This window comes from Peromyscus maniculatus, chromosome 17, assembly GCF_049852395.1.
Source record: "Peromyscus maniculatus bairdii isolate BWxNUB_F1_BW_parent chromosome 17, HU_Pman_BW_mat_3.1, whole genome shotgun sequence".
NCBI lineage: Eukaryota > Metazoa > Chordata > Mammalia > Rodentia > Cricetidae > Peromyscus > Peromyscus maniculatus.
In genome coordinates, this window is record NC_134868.1 from 16712430 (window position 1) to 16734477 (window position 22048).

The 22048-nt window shown below is 48.5% G+C and overlaps 1 long non-coding RNA gene across 4 annotated transcripts; it reads right to left on the bottom strand.

The window, feature by feature from the left end:
* Positions 1 to 4290: 4290 nt before the first annotated feature.
* LOC107401559 (uncharacterized) lies at positions 4291 to 21957 on the bottom strand. 4 transcript variants are annotated; one of them, XR_013045287.1, is made up of 3 exons: positions 21630 to 21957; positions 21081 to 21276; positions 4291 to 8081 (listed from the first exon to the last, which is right to left on the bottom strand). It is a non-coding gene; the product is annotated as an uncharacterized LOC107401559 (long non-coding RNA). The 4 variants fall into 4 exon arrangements; XR_013045286.1 differs by having other exon boundaries at positions 21439 to 21957; XR_013045284.1 differs by having other exon boundaries at positions 21523 to 21956.
* Between the last annotated feature and the right edge of the window lie 91 nt (positions 21958 to 22048).

The following is a 22048-nucleotide window of genomic DNA, read 5'->3' on the forward strand; positions in this document are numbered from 1 at the left end:
TTATGGAAATAATGACTTCCCTGATTGTTCCAAGAGACTAATGAGGAAGTTAAATGAAAAGCTAGATCCCTCCCCTTCTACTAATTATAGCAGGGAGGTTTAATAAGTCGAAGAGAAATGGCAAGTGATCTTTATTAGCCATCCAGTGCCTTATAAATAAGCAGTTTGTCCTTGAGCAATGGATGTAATGGTTCCACAGAATGATGGTTAATGATGATAGAGACTGCTTTATCTATGATGTTGAATAAATATCAAAAAGTAATTATTATATAAAGCTCAGTTGGTAAAGTGCTTGCCTTGAATGCCTTGGGCCCTGGGGTCAACCCTTACCCCTGAGAAAAGGCAGGGAAAGTAATTATTATGGATTCTTTTTAGCCTGCTTTTTAAATGGTGGAGTTCAGAGAAAATTGTTGGAAGTTTTTTTTTTTTCATTCCATTGTACCATGCACAAATACACACATAGATGTAAATGACATGTGTACACTATATGATGATGTGTGTACACATGGGAAATATGGGTCTGCAGTCATCATAATGTCATAACTGCAGCCATCAGTTAACAAAGACTACTGCATTCAGTTTTCACTCACTCTTCCCAATGTTAGGAGCTGTTGTCAGTCCCCATCCAGAGCTCAGAGAAACCATTTCCCTCCAATGCTGATGATATGTAACAGAACTAAAGCTATTTATTTGAACTCTGAGCATCATCATATTCAGCAAGCATGTGATGAACACCTATTCTGCATCTGGCACTAAACCATGGTGGGAACAAAGAGAAAAGATACATTCTACTACTCTCAAGCAACTCTGCTTGAGAAATGACATTACCTCCCCCCCCAAGGCTTAGTGTGGGATTTCGAGAAAAGGCAGTCTGAATCTTGCAATAGGAAAAGCCTGATGAAGGAGGGAGGTACGGAAGGCAAGATGAATACAGAGCAAAAAAAAAAAAAAAAAAAAAAAAACTCAAGCAAAGCTGAGTGACAGATCCTGGGTTTTGCCCACATCCATTCACCACTTCTATGGCCAGTGTAAGCAGCCAGTCTGCCCTCATGGTAGCTGGACTTTTAACATCTGTCACTATGGGGACAACATCTGGCAATGGCTGTTGGGGCTGGACAACTCATTCTTTCTTATCCCATTTATGGTCTCTGATGAAGAGGTTCTCTAAAACCTGGTCCTGCTTGGGGTCCCTCCAGCCTCCAAGTTATCTGCGTCAACTTCAGAGCAGAGTAGCTAGCTCGTCCTCTACACAGCCCAACAGATCCTCTGAAATAGTTTGGATTTCAGCCAATCGGCATCAATCCTGCTTAGTCAAGGTCAACCAGGGCAGGGTGGGTAGAAAAGAGGGAGTGGGAAGACAGTTCCCTCAGCCATGCTCTCACAGGAGAAGGTATTCCCCCAGTGCAAGCAACCTTATCTTTATGACCTTATCCTTGTGGAGAATCACCCTTGTTAGCTCCTCCCTGTGCCCCCATGCTGTAATTTGGGTGTCTGTTGTGTTTTGAGAAAAGCCAATCGAATACTATTGTGAATGTTGCTTTCCTTAATTTCCTTCGTTCATCTGGTTTGACTAGAGATATTCATCTTTCTTGCCTTGGACTTCAGTCTTTAAATAAATAAAGAAAAGATTTGCTGCTGTACTTCTTGCTAGAGAACCCATAACTGAGTTCTAAGGTCTTGAATGGTTTTATACAGCAGAGTTGGGGCATTTGAAGAAATACTATTCTAGTTGGACATGGTGGCACACACATTTAAATCCCAGTGCTCAGGGGGCAGAGGGAGGTGGGTGTCTGTAAGTTCCAGGCCAGCCTGGTCTATACAGTGAGACACTCACTATCTCAAAACTAAACATACACACACACACACACACACACACACACACACACACACACACACACACACAAAGAGAAAAGAAAAGAAACGTATTCTAAGCAAAGGTACTGGTACTATCATTGAGCTCTGTTTTGAGTTCATGCTTCTGAATCAAAAACCATTACACTCTGTCCCTATTATTTACAACCTGAACTAGAAAGCCATGTAAGGCCTGCAGATCATTGGAGTGGCAGGTGGAGGTAGCCAAAGATGTGACCTGTGCTGACATAAAGCCTACTGCAGAGACCAGGAGGCCCCATCTCTGTCATAAATTTCTGGAAAGAATGTGACTGTAGGAAGCCGACCTGAGCTTTCCAGCTGGGTGACCCGAGGACGCCTCTTTGGGCCCCATTTCTTATCTGCAGGATGAAGGGGCTGAAGCTCCTCTAACCTCCTCCCAGGTTTCACGTTCTTGCTTCTTCACGTAAGAGTAAGCTCTAGATTCCATCAGGCATAACTATACGGTTTATGAAGTGCTGATAAACAGATAGAATACCAGAGAAAATGAGAAGAGAATTCAGGCTTATGGGCCAAAGAGCTCACCTAGACTAAAAATTAATATTTATATGTAAATGTGTATATATTTTATATGTGTATATAATACATGCATACATATATCTAGAGAAACAGGAACCTGAAGGAAGTGGCTGGCCATGGAATATAGCAGGTAGGTCAATGAAAAATCCAGGTCTAAAGCAGAGGTTTTCTAACTACTGGCAGGATAATTCGCCCGCTGGCCCTGTGTATATCTTATATGCCACTAGAGAGCTGGAAGATTTGATAAGATTCACGGTTAATCAGCTCCATGTGTGCTGTGCTTCCTTCCCCCCCCCCCATCAATATTGTGTTAGAAAAAGCTGCATGTTCTGGCGACAGCCTGAATCTTCTTTTAAATGGGAGTCCTAAGAACTCACCCCTGCCTTTAATACTAACTCTGCATGTAAATTCGCTGAAGGATAATATCCTGAGATCATTTTTCAGAGGTGCTGAAAGGAGTTCATTTAATGGAAGGGGCTAAAGGAGAGGACGCTCTCTGAGGTCTCCCACCAGGCTGCTGTGGGATGGTGAGGCACGCAGTCAGCCTGGGAAGGAGGAGTTTCCAGCTCCATCCTAGCTTTGTGCCCTCGGCAAATAACTGCCTTCTTGGGTCTCAGCTTCTGCAAGACAAGTCAAAAGTTGAAGTAGATCAGTTTATTGAAGCTTGCTGTTCTGGGATTTTTCCTTGACTCACTTCCTGAAGCAATTTACCTGAACCTGTTAGCCAGCTATCTGCTTCTCTCTGCTGGAGAGTTTAAAAAGAAAGGAAGGAATGAAGAAAATTGGGATAGTTGTCCGGATAATAGTAGTAAAAAGAGGCTTTGAACGGATATTGCTTAGACAAAAATTTTAAAAAAAAAATGGATCGACAGATTGTTGCCTTCATTTGCTTACTTCAATATTCATTTGACAAATAGGAAAGACTTTCTACATTGAGAGCCATGTGCTGTGGTAGAGAGACATAGCCAGAATATCTTGACCTTAGTTTAGACAGCGGTTGCCAACAAGGAAACGTGCATCTTTGGGAAAAGGGCACCCCGTTGTAGCATCTATAAATCTGATAATGCTCCTACTCTGCCCCAGTCCCTTCTGGGTCTTGATCAAGTTCCAACCTCTCCACCTTGTGCTGAGGGCAGGCCCATCCTCGAAGTCCCTTCCTAGTTGAGATTTGTTCCCGAACTGCATTAGCACAGCCCTAACTGCCTTCTGTAAAGGCAAAACGCCCTAGGTAACCTGAGCCCGCAGTTCCCTCCCATCTGGGGAGGAAAAAAAAAGTGGGGGGTGGGAGATCGAAAGAAAAGAGAAAAATACTGAGAAACATGTTTTGGCAGACAAGGCCTTCGGAGACGACCATGTGCGCTCCATATTGAGCAAGCCCAGGTCTTTGAAGTTTTTGTGAATGTAAAAGCATTATTCTTTCTCAAACTGTGGCTAAGTAGTACAGACGTTAAAACAATGAGGCCAGAAGGCGCAGACGCGGGACTAAGTGTTTAATTCGTCCTTCACCCAAGTGCCTGCCACCAGGTAGCCCCCCCAGTTTGCACCCAGGCAGCTTGCAGCGCTGCCGACCCCTGCCTTCAGACCCGGGTTTGTCTGGGTCCTAGAACACCTTAGAGCCAAGTTCGGAAGTAAGTACTTTCCCAAACGCCCGGAGAAAACTTCCCAGATGTTTCCTGTGCTACGGAAAGCAGCCCAGGTTGGATCTGAAACATTTTTCTCACAACGGCAGGCACGGCGGCAGGTCACAAGGCCCGCCAGTCACCCTGCGAGCCCGGCTCCTTGGCGGCGGCGAGCTGTGGGATGCACCCCAGCTTCTGCACGCCCAAGTCTCAAGCCCATTGGGATCCCTGGGGGCTTCCCGCAGAGAGGGACACAGAGGGCGGGAGTATAGGGGACGTTTTATTATGTGTGGAATTTTGAATCCCACCCGAAGATCTCTAGTACATCTACTCTATAACGTATGGTGAGTTTTTCAGTCATCGGGCTCCTATTATAAATTCTTCTTTCCAATGGCATCGTTCTATCCCACTGCAGGGCAGAACGGCAGCTTAACTAAAACCAAAGACTAACTCCCACGTGTGGTTGCCATTTCCCTTCCCTCGATCAGCCAGTGTAGATTCCAGGAGTGGGTGGGCAGGAGCTGCAGGGGATCACAAACACGGCTGTACACATCCAGATAGCCCAGGTCTCCTAGGAAGGAGGGCAGCCAGCTCCAAGTGCTTCCGGGTCTCAGCAAGCACTTCCGGGCTGTGTGCACCACCCTGCGTAGCCTCAGAGTTGTGGTTGGAGTATGGCACATAGTGAAGGACTTCGCTCTCAAGGGCTTGGTAACCATGGTGGCACAATACTGTCCCGGTGGGCGACACCAGAACATCCTTTAATCCTGAAGAAGCTCCTCCATCGCTCAAGCATTTTATGCTCTTGGACATATCCTGCCCCCGAGGTGCACAGCCAGGACATTCCACCAGCCTTCCTGTAGCTGCTCGCTTCCTCGCTGGGGCATTTCTTGGACTGTCTTTACACAGAGTAAAATCACTGGGTCCAAGATGGATGATCTTTCTCTACACAGGCCTCCAGAGAAGCCCCATTCCTAGACGATTGGATGATGCTTGGACCGGGATCCACGGGCCCTGCTCACTCTGACCTCTAGGGAGTCAGGAAATGCGCACATGGGTCACAGAAATGTCCTGTCAGTTAAACCAGTCAGCCAGAGTGGGTCCCTCCATACCTAGGTGTGGATTACTCAAGAGGAACTGGTTATTCAGCTGTATGGGGAGGCATCAGGTGGAAGGTGGGAGAGGGTCCTCCTGAGATAATTTCATTCTCTTCCGCGACCATGAAATGAACTGCACAAAAATTGATGGGCACTCGTGAACGTTAGCTTCTCTTCCCTCCATAATAACAATAATTGTTCCTTCTCCTCGGAACTTCAATTTGTCAACCAGGATCACTGTGGTAGCCTACCATGTACTCAGATCTTGGTCAGGCCTTATAGGGAAGCAAGGTCAGGTTTCCCAGTGTATGAGCCTGGTTCAGGCCTGGGAATTAGTTATGGAAGGGCGGGCGGGAGGGCACCCATTCAAATGCTTTTTTTTTTTTTTTTTTCTGATACTTTTTTCTGGAATAAATCAAAGGCACACAGAGAATACAATACTGTATGCCTGGACCTCCGGCTTGGCTCCCTTTTTTTGACCTTTCCTCAACCTGGCTTTCCCTTTGCAGGAGGAGATTTGGAATTCCTCCCTCATGGAGAGCGGATGGGGAAACCACCAGCCCAGGTAAGCATGGGAGCCACATGGTCTGGTGAGCTGAAGAAAGGAAAATCATCTCCAAATGCAACCAGCCAGGTGGGGGTAGAAGCTGGAAAGAGAATAGGAAATCTGAATATCCCCAAGTCAGCAGACTCCATAGCGGGTGGTGAGGTGTGAGAAACAGTCAGCATTTGAAGCAGCAGAGTCAGAAGGGTTTTTTTTTGGCAGCCTTTAGATTAACTTCCAGATCTGCAGTAAAGTTCACGTGACCAGAAAGATGTTTTCGATGTTCCGTTGCCTGGTTCCCTCCTTCACTCTCTTCGCGTCTTACATGTTCAGGAGATTTTACTGGGCTCTGGTTGAATGGTGGTACTGACCAGATGTGGACCTAGGGAGCTGTCCTTGAGGCCAAGACCATCGCAGAGGCAGGGGCGAGCTCAGGGATGGACTGCCTTCTAGGGCTTCTTCCACTGCAGGTATCACCAAGGTGGTTTTTTGTTTGTTTGTTTTGTTTTGTTTTTTCAAAATGGGGAATCCTGGCTGTCGTCTTTCCAACCATCAGCCTGTCAGTTCTTGACCCTCCGCAAATGGTCTACACTTTAAAAAAGAAAAAAAAAAAAAGTCTATGTGAAGTTCCAGGCGTCTTCTGAGGCCGGCGCCTTCCGGCTGCAGCACTCACGTCGCTGGAATCATGCGTAATTAGGGCCTGACCACTATGGAAATATAAACAAGATTCTTACTTTCCTTACCAAGAGAAAATAAATAAATAAAAAGGAGGCCTGGGGTTCAAAGAAGAACTCCTTATGAAGCATCAAAAGGGAGCAATACCTGTGACTTTGAACTCTTCCCCACCAGCGAGGGCTGGGGGAGGGGAGGCTGGACTCTGATCTAAGTGTTGATACCTGGCCTGCGTTTCTGGGTGCAGCCCTGGGCTCCCGAGGGCTCTCCACCACTTGCTTCCTGATCTCAACTCAACTCCAGATCTCTCTCCATCTCAGATTCCCTAGTCATGCATTTGCGACAGACCTGGAAGACCCGCAGGGAAGAGAAATCTGTGCGCCTAACTTCCAGGGACCAGCCTGGGGTTGGGGAAGCAGAACGTGGACTTCTTCGAAGATGAAAACCTTGCCCAACAAGGTTGGGGAAATGTATTTGGAGGCATGTTTGAGAACACGCTAGTGAGATCCCAGGGAAAGGACTACAATTCCTAGTCAAGGGTCGCAGGGGCGGGGAAGGCAAGGGGAACTGGGGAAGGTCGGGCAGGCCACAGCCTCACTGGAGAGGCGGCGGGGGGGGGGGGGGGGGCGCTGAAAACTTGAAGAAACCACTCATCGGTGAGGATAGCCCGCGGTCCACAGGCGGCACTTTAATACTCCGGTTTTGTAACTGCAAAGACGAGGAGGGCACAAGTCAGTCCAGAAACCAAAGTGTGCAACCCCTGATCACATCCACCGATTGCCACCCAGCCGGATGGGCGAGCGACTCTTACAGAGGTTTCCAGTTCTACAGGAATGGCCAATCTGTCCACCCAGCTGACGGCTTTTAAGGCAGTGTCATTATCAGGACAGGAGAGACTTAGACTAAATCTGCTGCGGGAGAAAAGAGTGCAGTAATGTTTTCTGAAGTACACCAGAAGTGTCTTCCAATTTCCACAGCCGGTTGTAGCATGGTCTAATAGTTCCAATAATTACCATCCAGCGGCGCACGACCGCAAGCCCCAGAGCGCGGAGGAGCCCACCTAAACTGGCATCACCTGGTCCTACAACCGGGGGGACGCCCGAGAAGCAGCGACGCTGGGCGGGATTCTCCAACTCGCAACTTTGGCCGGAGCCGGAGCTGCAACTGTTTTACTCATTTGGATCCCTCTCTTTGGGGATTTGGCTTAAGAAATCTCTCTGGTCGTTAATAAATGCAGTGTGATCTCTCTGGCCCAGATCAACCCCGTGGCCAGCAGCCCAGGGGCTCAGCCTCGGGCGGGCGGCGGCTCAAGCCTGCTCCTGCGGTAGCCGCGATGGGAGTGCCTTAGACTGGACCCCCGGCGCCGCCAGGACATTCTTTCCCCACCCAAGTCTCCTGCCGGCTGCTGATTTCCCCTTCCACTGCCAAAGGGTAAGGCTTGCAGGAGTATGCAAGCGTGCGGTTCCCAGGCAAACAAAACAAACAAACAAACAAACAAACAAAAAACCTTCAGGGTAAGAAGAAGGAAAATGGGTTCTAGGAAGCACATCGAGGAGGAAAGTCAGAATGCGTTGTGGGAACTCCGGGGCAAAATTCCGCATGCCCTTCAAAAGTGGTGGGCAATTCTTCTTTCCCGTTGCTGTCTGTCCAACTCTCCACAGTTTCTTGCTCTCCTTTGCATTTCCCTCTTGGTGGTCTTGGGTTTTGGGTTCCAGACAGTGGGAGTCTCCGTGGGAAGCCAATCTGAGAGGAGGGAAGACGGAGTTTAATTTAAATTAGCAACAAATTCCGATCTCAAGGCCTTGGGTCTTCCGCCTGGGCGGTCACTACCGCTGGTAGCAGGAGAACCCTCCACAGCAGACTGTAAAGAGGGGCGTCCGGAACTACATCCCCACCTGCCTGCCAGCTAGCCTTTACTGTCGCCGCCAAGTCAGAGCAGCAATGTCTGTGAATTGAGGACAATAAATCACCATATTCTGTCTTCTCACCATGGCAACTATAAAAGGAATTACTATAGCCTTGTGTGATTAAAAAGTCCCATTAAATGATCGCTGATTCAGCCTCCTCCAGGTTTTGCTTAGTGCTGTGGTAATAATTAGGGCCCAGAATCTTTAAATTAGTCACGAATGCAAGAAATGCATCCCTTGCGCACACACACATACACACACACACACACACACACACACACACACCCCTTTTTTACACAAAGGGAAAGTAGTGGCTCATCCTGGATGGGTATGGCTTCTTGGACTGTGCATGTCCAGCCTAAAGAGAAGATTGTGGAGTAAGGGTCCTCCCTCCAATCCTCCAGTCCCCCAGTTGTTGTATTTCTTCTCCTTCTCTGCCTTCTCCTTATTTCTGGGCATCTTCCTCAACATTAGCACCAGGAAAGTGAAGAACGGGAGTGATATAAACCACCCCTCCCAACATGGGCTGTGGAAGCAGGAGATTCACTAGTCATCTTGACCATATAACCAACTTGATCTACATGAGACCTTGTCTCACAAAGCCAAAAAGTGGCTGCAGATGGCTACAGAATGGAGAAGATCTGTGCGGGGACTGTATCTTTGTAGGAACGAAAATAAGAGGGAATAATTTCCTTCGACAAATTCCTGTTACCCGCCAGGAGAACACGGCCCACAGAATCAACTAAGCAGGCCTCATGAGGGCTCACAGAGGCTGAAACAGTGGTCACTGAGCCTGCAAGGATCTGCACTAGGTCCTCTGCAAAGGTGTTATGGTTGTTGGCTTGGTGTTTCTGTGGGGCTCCTAACAGTGGGAGTAGGGGTGTCTCTGACTCTTTTGCCTGCTCTTGGGACCCTTTTCTTCATACTGGGTTGCCTCACCCAGCCTTGATGTGAGAGTTTGGGCCTAGTCTTATTGTATCTTGTTATGCTGTGTTCATTGATATCCCTGGGAGGCCTGTTCTTTACTAAAAAGAAATGGAGGAGGACTGGATCTGGAGGAGAGGGGAGATGGGGGGGCTGGAAGGGGTAGAGGGGGGGGAACTATATTCAGGATGCATTGTATGAGAGAAGAATAGAGAAAATATAATATAAAGAAATTCCCATGTTATATCACCTCTGTCTGAAGGCCTATAGACTTGCTTTGCTTCCTAGTTTTTCATCTTCTATCACCCTTCTCCTCAAACCCAGAACCTAAGGCATTATCTCCAGAGATACCCACTTCAGATAAGAAAGATGTCTGCAACACCTCGAAGCTACTACTGGATGGAAGCTGGCAGGTAAACATGCAGATCACTACATATGGGAAGTGTAGCTCCCAGGGCTTGGCTTCCAGAAGCCCACATTGAGCACTCTGCCCTCTCCCAGTTTAGAGGGAGGCAATCCCTTCTGCTCACTGAGCAAACTCCTGGCCCCGAGAAGTGAAGAAATGAGTAGGCAGCCTCCCCAGTTTTTGAGACGTTTCTGCTCCAGGCTGAAGAGGGAGCTTTGGGCTCAGTTTAAATGCCAGGAGCAGAAACTCAAGTCCAATGAATTTGAGTTTATACCTTCTCAAACCCTGACGAAGTGGAGAGAGGAAAAAAAAGTCTCCCGTTAGTGAGCCATTGTGCTCGGCGGCGTTCCTTTGGTTGGTGAGAGCGATGAGGAAAGGACTCTGCCACGAGTGTTTCAGAGCATGTGTCGGGAGCAGAGTTGAAACTGCTTCACAGATCTTCAAGTGCTTAGGAGAGCATTTCCCAGCACTTGAGCCACACTCTAGGAGTGTGCAGAAGACTCATGGAAGTCATTTCAGGTCCCTCTGCATGGGCTCAGGAGAGGCAGCCCAGCCTACAGGGCTCTCAAAGCCACCCTGTCCTAGGAAGCTGGGAGTTCACTGGAAGGCACAGCCTCTAGCTAGGGCTGTCCTTTTATACCGCAGTCTCCTTTCAGGCATAACAGATTTGGAAATGTCCTCCTTGAAGCTTGTGAAGATAGAACAACGTGACCCTGTAAAATGTTTGGCGCTTAATAGGCACTCATTAAAAGTTACTTCCTTTCCTCTATGTCCTGGAGGTAGGGGGTGGGCACATTTTATTGCTCCTCCAGATGGAAGAACTGAGGTGGGGTTGTGGAGGGGCTATGAAGGAGGATCATTAACTTCCCTGAGCTCCTTGCACTGAAGCCCAGTGGCCACCAGGCTTATCAAGAAGCAGACTCAGCCCTGAATAGGTGAGAGCTGGTACAGAGATGTGCAATGCTCCGTTCTGGACCCAGTCCACCTCAGGTGGGCTCTCAGAATGCCACTGCCATAGAGGATCTAATCACCCCTCTTCCTCACTCCCCTGAATTTGCAGGGCAGCCCTCATGGCTATAGCTGAGGGAGACCTGAATAAGGGGCTGGGATCATTGCATTCTGCACTCTTAGTGCCCAAAGGTTACTCACTGGATCTGGTGCCCATGAAGGGAAAGGATGGCCACAAACTGTTAGTTCCATTCTCTGAGCAAGGCCTGGAGCATGGCCCTGGTTTTTTGTTTGTTTGTTTGTTGCCTGGGGGTTGGGGGGGGGGAGAATCCAGGATTTTGCACATGCCAATTAAGTGCTGTTATTATTTTTTTTAATCACCAATCTAACATCAGCTCTTACAAGAAGCCACACCTGTCCACAAGCTGTGTCTTCCTATGTCTGACCCTACCAACCCCCTAGAAAAGACTCTCACTAGACTGGTGTGGCCAGCACCAAGTCGAGTTACCAAGCTGGGGTAGGGTGGTCAAGCTGAAGAGGAGAGAGGAAGGCAACAGTCTCCAAGGCTGAAGGAACAACCCTCATGTCTGGAGTGCTGTGGGAGGCCTGCCTTGGTGCATGGAAGTATTTAGCAGGTTGAGTGCCATTACCGCCTAACAGGGTGTGAAAAGTAATATGAATGTGAAATACTGTGGGAAAATGGAGAGTTTCCAAGCAGGCAGCAAGGGCCCCTCTGGCTGGCCTGGAAGACCCAGAATCCCTAAGCCCCTTTGTGGAGCTCCAGGAGTTGTGAAAAGGAAGGCAATTGGGGGGGGGGGTGTGAAAAGAAAGGAGAGGAAAGGAAAGGTGCATGCTTAGGGTACTCTAGTGGCAGATGGGGACCCAGCTGACAGCTGGGGGTGGGGGGGTAAAGCCCTGCTTCCTCTGCTCCTCCATTCCGTCTGAGGCTATGAGTGTATAAAAAATAAAAAACAATATTTTACCCATTTTATTAAGTTACAACCTGTCAAACCAGCAAGGGCCAGAAAGTATGTGGGGGCTTCCCCGAGAGGTGGGGGTGAGAGCTGAATGCCAAGACCCTGGACTGATGGAAATATCTCACATCAACCCCAGATCTAGAGAGTACCCAAACCTGGCTGCCCATGCTGTGCCCTGTAGACAAAGGCTCGCTTACGTTCTGACAATAAATACCTCTTCCTCCAATATACAGAGAGGGGCTTCTGACTTTCCCCGGGTTTACCCAGGCCTCGGTAAACCCTGTCTCAGGCAATAGAGGGAGCCAGACCTTTTACATTCTCAACAATCCTTGAGAGGTGCGACTTTTTCTGTGAGTCTGGGGCGGGGGAGGGTAAAGTCACACCACTTTCCCTCCCTACCCACGCATGGAAGAGCACAGAAATAAGCTCCAGGCTGGATTCCCTGGTGCAGAGTGGAATTAACCTCAACCTCCGCATCCCTGGATAACCTGTGCCTCTTTCCAGACACAAATGCGCTCAAGGACCTGGAGGCGACTACTCCACCTTCAGTTGAGGAAGCGAGGCAGTGAATTCCTCCCTGAGAGATAGGCACCAGCCCAGCAGCACTCTGGTCCTCGACCAGTTTGAAGAGTTTGTCCAGCGCTTTCACAGCACAGGATTTCATCAGACTGCATCGCAGCAGCCAGACCAGAATACAGATGCTTACAGATGGTATACCTGGTTTGAAAACAGACCCCCATAGCATAGTACTCTGTCTTACAAGTACTTAGCCCACTATTGAGACGCGCACTAGTCAATTGGCTCTCTCTGGCAAACAACTGGGCGTTCTAACAGCAAACCGAGGCTCTAGGACCCGCAGCGGGAAGGGCGCCGAGGGATGCGAGGGATGCGCAAGGAGAATGAGAGACAAAGCTTAGACGCCCAGGCCGAGGAGGTCAGAAAACGGGCCCGCGATGTGCTGACCTCCAACCTCCATCCCCAGGCCCGAAGCTCCAAAGCCACACCTGGCGCTCCTGCTCCCAGGGAGCACCAAGGACCAACCGTGCCAGTCCCAGAGAGTCGGCTACATCTGCGGCCCTGGGCAAACGGGCCTCCTTGGAGGGCCGAGGCCGCGGGTCGGGAGCTTGCAGCTTCTTGGCCTCCCCACTCCGTGCGTGGGGCACGGAAGGCGCGCAGCCCGGCCTCCTTGCTTGCCTTCCTTCCCGGGTGAGCTCACTTCCTCCGGCGCCGCTCCATCCCCCTCTCCAGGCTGGTACCCGCTCCGGCTTCCCGCGGCTGCCCGGCGGCAGGCACTGACTCTCAGTCCAGCCTTTCCCCTTCCTTCCTTTCCCGCCCCAGGGGCTTGTTGGACCCCCCGCCCTGGAGCCGGGTGGAATTCCTCTCGGAAAAAAGCGGAAGTAGAAACCTCAGAACTCAGAGGAAGCGGCTTCTCACAGCAGCAGCAGCAGCAGCAGCCGCTGCAGGCCAGGCCTAGGTTCTTCTAGATGCCCATTTGACTCTGGACCAGGGCCTGAGGCTCTTTTCTTTTTCTTTCTTTCTTTTTTCCTTCCTTCCTGCCCCGCCCCCTTTCACCCTGTTTCTCACTTTAGTGTTTTTAAAATTCATATTAAAAAGAGCAATCTCGCCTTTAAAAGTCGGCAGCCGCAGAAGGGGAATTACAAATAGGATGGGGTTTAATTAGCTGGTAATACTCCTCTCATGCCCTATAATTAAACAGAGATTCTAGTGGCGCTTCAGGGCCCACAAGTGATTATTACAAGCATATTTTACGTTTACATTAAAACTCTGTCCCCGGAGTGTAGTATGGGATCTGATTCCATTTATTCGTATTTCAAAACTGAGCACTGAGGTCAGAACACGACTTTCCAATAATGGAAGGCTGGTGCATGCAGGCTGTTTGATTTCCTCGGCTGATTTTAATTTTTAATATTTTTTTTTTGCCCTGTCTTGTTGATTCTGAGCGCCCCTCCCCTCCAAAGCCAGAACACCTCCTACAGTTTCCAACCCTACCCATGGGGGAAAATATTTGTGCAAAACCAGAGCAACTGGTTCCTCCTTATAATACAGATGCACAGGCAGGCATAGGGAGGCATCCCCAGGAGTGCCCTAGCAATTCAGAAGCCTCAGTTCAGACCTAAGCAATCACGGGTGCTCTCCTCTATGCCTATGCAGGGTCTTTTTACCTCTCTTCGGAGGCTTCTTGTTAATCCATCACAGTCCTCTTAGCAGGCCCTACAGCTTCTCTCCAGCCTAGCGGCAGGGCCAACACATCAGGACCTCGCTGGCTTAGCCTGGTAGTCTTCTGGACCCACTGTCCCAACCCCACCTCAGAGACCCCATGGCTTGAAAGGAAGCTCAGACTTGGGTTGAGAGCCACCACCTTTGAATTAGAACTGCTTTCTTTTTAGGACCGCTATTCTCTTTCCCCAGGAGAGACCAACCCATTCTCCTGACTGGCTTGGGAAACTATTAAGCAACACGAGGTATCTGTGATACGTGTGAAAACAACAGCCTCCAACAAACTGTCTTGGAACAGAATAAAGGCATTCGGGAAATGGTGGAGATAGGTCTGTTTAACCTTCCGACCCCCAGATGAGAATTCCTTTCTTCCCACCTAGCTCTCTAGGATGCCTCCCCTTTAAAACATTTCCTGCTGAGGCTTTCTCTTATTTATCTTTAATGAACAAGAAGTCCCTGGAAATAGCTACACACAGAAGGAAGAAAAACCCACCACTCTTCGTTTTTATTAATTGGTGAGACTTGCTGGCCTGGTACCCCAAGTATCTTCAAACATATCATATGCATGGAAGTGGCTAGGCCAGATGAACTCCGCAGGTGCACATCTGCTGGCGAATTGCATTATTTACTTCTGTATTCATATTATATCTGCACGCAAGTGCGCATTTTCAGAAACATACACATGTACCTACCCATGTGTACATCTAACATTTATAATAGTCTGTGCCAAGAGACAGAAGAGGAGGACATTTTAAAATTCTGAGCCCCTCCTCCTTGGTTGGTCCTTAAAGACCAGTCTCCCCTTCTGGGAATGGAAAGAGACCTCCAGGGTGGAAAGCCTGAGGGTGGCGGGTGGGCAAATGGGTCTCCTAAAAGCGGCCATCATCCAGGTCTATTCAAAGTCACATGATTCATTAGAATCCTTAATCCTCATGAGAACACTAGCATCAGACCCTCTGACCCTGCCAGCGAAACCTCATAAAACTGGCCAAGATGCTGGCCAACATATGCACATGCTAAATTAGAGTGACGTGGTCCTTTGGCTTCTGGTCTGATGAACAGCATCAGGGCTGCAGGGGGCAGAGGTTTTGGGTCCCTTTCACCACCAAATGCCCTTTGGTCCCACCAAGGCACCAGTGGAACACAACACAGGATCTGAAAACTAGTCCACTTCATGGGGCAGCTTTTAAGCATTTCAGGCAAACTCTGTCACTGGGTCCCTAAGAGAAATGGGCAAAAACCTACTCATAGAAGGAAACAAAAACCTTTGTTGTTATTACTAATCCTAGTAGTATTGTAACCTAGGGGTTGGGAGAGAATCCAAAGTGAAAACAGACACATTTTTTGTTATTAATAAATGTGTAGACACTTAGCAGCCCCCCACCCCCAATGGCTATAGTCTTGTCAGGAACTGAAACTGCTTCCAACATCTTTACAGAGATGGGTAAAGAATGGTGTGATGAGGAAGAGCATAGGCTTGAGTCGACTTAACTACAATTCCGGTCAAGTACTGGAAGTCAAAGAAAACCCAGAAAACAGAACTACTTCATCTCTTGTTTCCTACACGTGACATTTTTTTTTCTCTTAAAAAAAATGTGTCTATATCTTCCAGATAGACAGCAATAAGGATAAACCACTGTCTATGTTAGACTCAGTAGTAAGACCCTTAAACTTTTCCCAAGACCACAAAGATGTAGATGAAAGTGTTATTTGTTCAAGCCCAGGGTCTCAGACACACTGGCAAGAGAGCATTCCTAACTTTTCATCATTTGTTGAATTGCAAATAACAAAATGCCTGAGATCTAAGTCTGCATGGTTATTACATTTCAGAATTTATCTCAATTATTTTACAGCTAACATGTATCAACCAATCCTTATCTCTTTAGAACCTGCACAAATGAATTGCACTTGAGAACATTGTAAAAACTCTCGTATAATAAGAGAAAATTTATTCATGACTTACTTGATGCATAACCGTTTAGCTGTTTTCAATTTGGTGGGATGAAGGGATAGATAGATGGAAAGGGGAATTCTTAGCTTGTGCAGGGCCTAAGACTCAATCCAAAGCACCCAAAACAACACACACACACACACACACACACACACACACACACACACACACACACAAATCAATTTGAGTTGGAAGGAGGGCCACACCAAAACGTGAAAAGCCACTTCCACAACTCTAGACAGAATTTTATAATTTCTGCCTTTTTAGTTGCTTCTCTTCTCTGCTTGCCTTCACTGAGTAAAGACAGTCAAAGGTGGAGCCTTGGTGATCATTTGTTCTGAGTATCCCCTGGGTTGTAAAATTTAGATTACAATCAGGATATATCTTCTACCGAGAGACAGACGACACTGTATTTTGTGTCGTCTTCAAAGCCTCCAAGGGTTCCCCACCTCCCCCCTTCGTTTCCATCAACTGCACAGACATAATGGAGTGACTTGCAATGCTAGAACCGTAAGAATGATAGTCCTTTGGACTTTGCTATGTGTTAGGAAGCTCAGAGAAGATGAACAAGCAGTGAATAACAGTATGTGTGTGTGGGATAGCTGGAAAAACTTGGTTGCCTGTCTGTTTTGTAGATCTTCTTGACTCACAAGAACGTCATGCCTTTTCATTAGGAATACATCTCATGATGGGGAGATGGTGCAGACTTGTAATCCCAGCACCTGGGAGATGGACATAAGAGGAGGAACACTTAGATTACAGGTGGGTCCTATCTTTACAAACAAAACTAAGTAAGAAACCTCACCAGGATGCACAAAACAGATAGATGCTAAATGTAGCATAGTTAGCATCTGTCCCATATTGAAAGGAAGTGTCAGTTGCTGTCTGCTGAGAATCTAGGATTTAAAAACATCTAGTTTGCTTTCTGTTTTGTTTAATGGGTCCTTCATTGGAAATCTGACCAGGAAATGCTATTTTTATGAGAAGAAAGACATTTTAGGTGAGTCTCTCCTTTCATCCTCCCCAAAAGGGGGGACCAGCCAGTTTAAAGTCATTTACAGCTCCAGCTAAGTCACTGGGAAGGTAGATTTGAAAGAGTGAGAGGCTTTAGTCTCACGGGGAAAGACTATGCTAGAATATAACTGAAAAGACAGTTTCTAGCAGATGTTTTGAAGTGAACTTTTTTTTTTTTTTTTTTTTTTTTTTTTTTTTTTTTTTTTTTTCAGGGAGAAGATCCTTGTCTAGAAATGGCGTCCTCTCAGAGACCATTCCTTCCACACACACAGCCAGTTATACCTCTTAGGGTGGGCCATACGCTTTGCTCCTTTGCCAGAACTCTAGAAAGGTAAGAGTTAGGCATCTGCTACTCAGGAAGGAAAACAATGCCTTAAACTGTGTGTGTGTGTGTGTGTGTGTGTGTGTGTGTGTGTGTGTGTGTGTGTTTCGTTTTGGGGAAGAGAGTCTTGCTATATACCCCTGGCTGGTCTGGAACCTGCTGTGAAGAGCAACCCGACTTGCAACTTGTGGTGATCCTCTTGTACCCAGGGTCCACGTGCTCAGATTTTAGGCTGGACACCATGCCTGACTCAAACCTACATTTTAAAAAAGAATGGAAGCATCAAAACCCAGGGTGAACTCCGAAATCAAAGGAACTGTGTATGTTTGGGGTTGGATAATCGTTCACTTTCATTACCTCCAGGTAATTAAAGAGCTCTCACATGCCCAAATATTTTAATTTAGAACCGCTGTGGTCTTCAAGAATGTGCAAATAAACAAATCCACCCCGTCCAAGGACGCTGCTCTGCAACTCACTCTGATGTTTATGTCTCTAGAAGTTTTTCATGTTGTATCGTCCAGACTAGTAAACAAGCTAAACTGCTCCGGTGTCAAAGGTCGGGGCTGCAAAATGAAAGGGACTTAGAAAGAAGCTGTCTTACTTAAATGTACAGTATATAGGGAAGCAAACCGGGAATGATCTCTGCTGTGCCCATTTATGTTCATCAACAGATTCTGTCCCAGACACAAAATTAGGTTATAGTTTCCCACAAAGCAGGTGTTGATGTGAGTCCCATAGTATGCTGGGAGGGGGTTCCTGTAGTGGCCAAGAGAAAGGATGGGCCTGAGACCCCCCAAAGGCAGCCGTTGAGGGAAACAGTTGAGGTAGGAAGGGAATGAAAAGGAGTTGAAAGAGCCCTTGGCTTTCCCAGCTGCTGGAACATATGGTGCCAGGGTTTCTCCAAGATGACAGAGAATAGACAGTAAAATTCCTTTTCCCCCTAAAGAATGCGTTCCCTGCAAATGAAGATAAGTCTTCAGGCTGAAATCATCTCCTCTCCCATGGGGAATAAACAGAGGTCAGTAAGAAAAAAAAAAATCATAGTTTAGTAAAAGCAACAGGGCGATTATGGAAACAACAGAAGGAATCAAGGTGTTTGTGCTTAAAAAAAAAAAAAAAATTCAAGACCAGGCCAGGCCCCGGGTTGGGACTATCCAAAGGGGTTCTCCATATTTCACGTTTTATAGACAGTCTTTTCCCTAAAGGATATACTTTCATTAGGCCATAAATGCACCAGCAGATGAGAGAGGGAGGTGTGTGTGTGTGTGTGTGTGTGTGTGTGTGTTCACCAGAGACAGGTGTGATAGCTTAAGCATATATGTGGGTTGAGCTATAGGTGGCATCCTGGTGCAGGGTGGGCCACCCACCTCCCCAAGTGGTTTCCCCCCCCCCCCCCCCCGGGGTTTGACTGCAGTAGTCTCTCTCTCTCTCTCTCTCTCTCTCTCTCTCTCTCTCTCTCTCTCTCTCTCTCTTGTCAAGTTTGTTAACATTTTAATTTTATTAGTTGTGTTCTCACTGCCTGAGCTTGGGTGGAAAGGAAATATGCTGTTGAGGATTTTTCAGTTCCCGCTGTACCTTGGATAAGGGAAGTAAAATACTCCAAAGTCTAAGGGACCTAACTAGATGCCCTCAGAGCTGGGTGACCTCAGAGCTGGGTGCGTTGTCTTCCCTGCTCCTTTGTGTTAGCCCTGAATCTACCACCGGAGACTCTTCCAGTCTCCCTAGCCAAGCTAACTTCTTCAAGCACATTTCTCAGAGTCAGGCAGGGCTTTGCTACTACCAGCATCCGTTGGCTGCTGCTGTGAGAGCGGTTGACTCCACAGCACGATTCGCACTTAGAGGTCGGTAGCAGTTTAAAAGTTACTGTAAAACATCGCCTGGATGATATATTGTCGAGGCCAGATTAGCTATCATATCCTATGTTTAAAACATACCCTGAATTGTGGCCCTGTTTCATTAGGGAACTGCACCCAATGGAGAATTGGAGCAATAATTACTTCCTTCTTGGGGGAAAAAAAAATCTGTTTCTAAAGAAAGCATTGGAATCAAGGACGAGTTAGGTAATGTGTATTAAAAGGCAAGCAGGTCGCTGTCGTTGAGGCCCAGTCACAGTTCGTAGTTCAAGGCAAACTGCCTTTAATTGACACGGTGTATATTCCCTTGTTCATCTCAGGGCTGCCCTGGCAGGGACGCCCCAAGAGTATTTATTTCTAGGGTGGAAACAAAACAACCACCCCCGTCTACCGCGTTAAGAGAGCGCTCCAAGATGGACTGCCGGAGAAAGGCTTTTTGACCCGGGTGGAAATTAGTCATATTGACAGACGCGCAGGAAAGGTAAATTACCCGGGCGCGCTGACGTTACGCAGAAGCGCTCTGGGTTCCGACTCCGCTGCGGAGCGGAGGGGGCTAAAGGCTCGCAGTTCTTTGCCCCAGATTTCCATCAAGACCGTTACTTTTCTGGACCTCGGATTTCGGTGGGAAGGCGACCCAGAGAGTCCTAATAAGATGCTAGGCAGGTAAAAGATACACAAATAAAGCAAACCCAAATGGAGAAAAGATTTACCTTCTCCGAGCTGGGGCATGGGCAAAGTACAGAACTAAGAGAAAAGGCCAGCAAAGTCGACAGAGGGAGAAAAGGGGGAGGAAGATGGGAGGCGCGGACCTCGAGGCTTGGGCCGCCACTTGGGAGGTCCCGGCCTCAGTCTGGCCAGGCCAACCTTACCCCCGGGAGAATCGGAGTTAGGGAGGGTCCCAATTACACCTCGGCTCCAGGCGAGGACTTAAAACCAAGTGGTGGCGGACTGCAGTCTGGAAGCAAGCCCCCCCCCCCGCCGCGGTCATCGGGGGGGGGGTGTAGCGGAGGGCGGGAGGGGGGGGCAGCAGGCCCGTGCACAGGAACCTTTTACAAGACATGTGGGTACAAGAAAACAAAATCAAAATAAACTGCTTTCATCCGTCATGAGCTCTGAAAATAAAAACTGCCTTCCAGAGGAGGTGAGCGGGAGTTTTGAAATGTGGCGTGTTTTGTTTTTAGATGAAGAGTTTTTCGGTTTTACCCACTGGAATCCTGTGGGGAGGGGAGTGGGGGGTGGAATATCACATCGGTGGAGGTGGGTGGGGTTGGGTTCATAGGCTCCCCCTGACTATGCACATCCATGCTTTTCAACACAAGCTGGAGACCAACGCTTGCCTACCACACGACAGTGGCATAAGCAAGGTCTAGTAGCTCACCTCTTTTCTCTCCAAAAATTAGACTTCAGAAGGGGCAGATTGGAAGGCATTAAAAACGTGGCATCTAGATTTGACCAAAAAGTCAACTCGAAAGAGTAGACACAGTGGCCGGCCACAGGGGTCACGAGGAGGTGCGTTCTCCCCGTGGCTTGTAGGGTGGGGCCTCCCCACCTAGTTCGGACTTGGGTCCTGGGCTTAAAAGAAGGAAAGACCTTTGCTGTCAGGTTGTCCAGGTGAGCGACAGGGTCCCCGCCCCGCAGAGGCGGCGGCGGGTGGTTTCTTGGACGTTGAGCGTGGCATCTCCGGTATTTTTAGTTTCTGGGATGCTCCGACTGTCTTATCCAGAGAGGTTGTGGCACACTACTTACTATTAAAGCAAAACAGAACAAAATGTGCTCTCTAGATTCGTCTCAGTTTCAAGATGTTTCATCTGAAAAACGCGCCAAGATTCACTAGTAAGAAAACCTTGGGGGGAGGGATGGGTGGGGCCTAGAAGCGGCTCTCTGCTGGACTTGGAATCCTGGATCTCTCAACCTTTCTTCCCTCTCTTTTCGGCCACTGCCCCTAGCCCAGAGCTGGCCAGACCAGCTCTTTCTGAGAAGGACCGGGGTGGGGGTGAGGGTGGGGGTGGGGATAAGGGAGGAATCTCTGCTGCTTCCAGAGAGCAAAGGTTCAAGACATGTCTGAAGTCACTTTTAAAGAACAGAATTTTATAAGAAATCCATATTTCTGCAACGCAATTTCCAACCCCAAGAGCGTCCGGGAATGCTAGGGGAGTATTGTGTGGAGACCTGGGCTTCCGCGCGCGCGCGTACCCCTCTCACCTTGAGAAAGCCGGAGTCCAGTCTCAACCGCTCAGACCGCAGCTGGGATCCCCGCAGCACACGCTCTCACTCTTCCAGAGGGTACTTGGCTCCTGCAGACTCGCACCCATCCTCAGCAGACTCAGGCCACAACGGTAAGAAGACCCAGTCTACCTTTTCCTGGACTCTGCACTGCCTCCCCAAAGAGACAGGCCGGCTGGAGCAAGGACATGGTACCTTCAGTTTTCTCCTTTATCTCCCCCGTTCCCCGCCCCCAGCGTCTCTAATCCAGAGTGTGTGACTTACTGGGTCCACCCTGATTTCCCCTAGGGTGCCACAGCCTCACCCGGAATCGCGCGGATGCCAAGCCTCTACCCACCGGATTGCCTTTGGAGGCCCCTCAGTGTCCACGATTTGACCACTAGTCACCCTGAGCCGGGCGAACTGGAACCCCCAGACCCACCTCATCTGTGCTACGAGTGGCCTTCGCGAGTCGAAGATGTACAAAGAAGAGGAAGTATAGAGAAAAGAGGAAGGGAGGGGGGGAAACCCAAGCATACACGCACGCACTCAAAACCAACTTTGGGGGTGGACTGTTTCTATTTCAAACGGCGCGACCTGGATGGATGGAGTATCCGGAGAAGGTTTTTGAAGACGTTTAGGAGGAAGGGTGAGTTTTCTGTTGAGAAACTCAATCTGTCACACAGTAGCGGGGCCCATCTGGGATCTGTCACTGCTGACAGCACCACAGGGCACAGCCGTGATCTTCCGCACAGCCAGCACTCCCCGAAATACCCTCCTTAATCAAAGGATGTCTGCGCGCCGGCGCTCAGCTGACCGCTGAAGCCGAGAGGCCTGTGAGTTCCACCCTGCCCGCGCCCCCTCCCCACGCTCACAGCCTCCTCCCCCCAACCCCATCTTTCCAGAGCATTAATTAAAAGCGGAAAAAAAAAAGACAGAGGCTGATGTCATTGCTCTCAGATCATAAA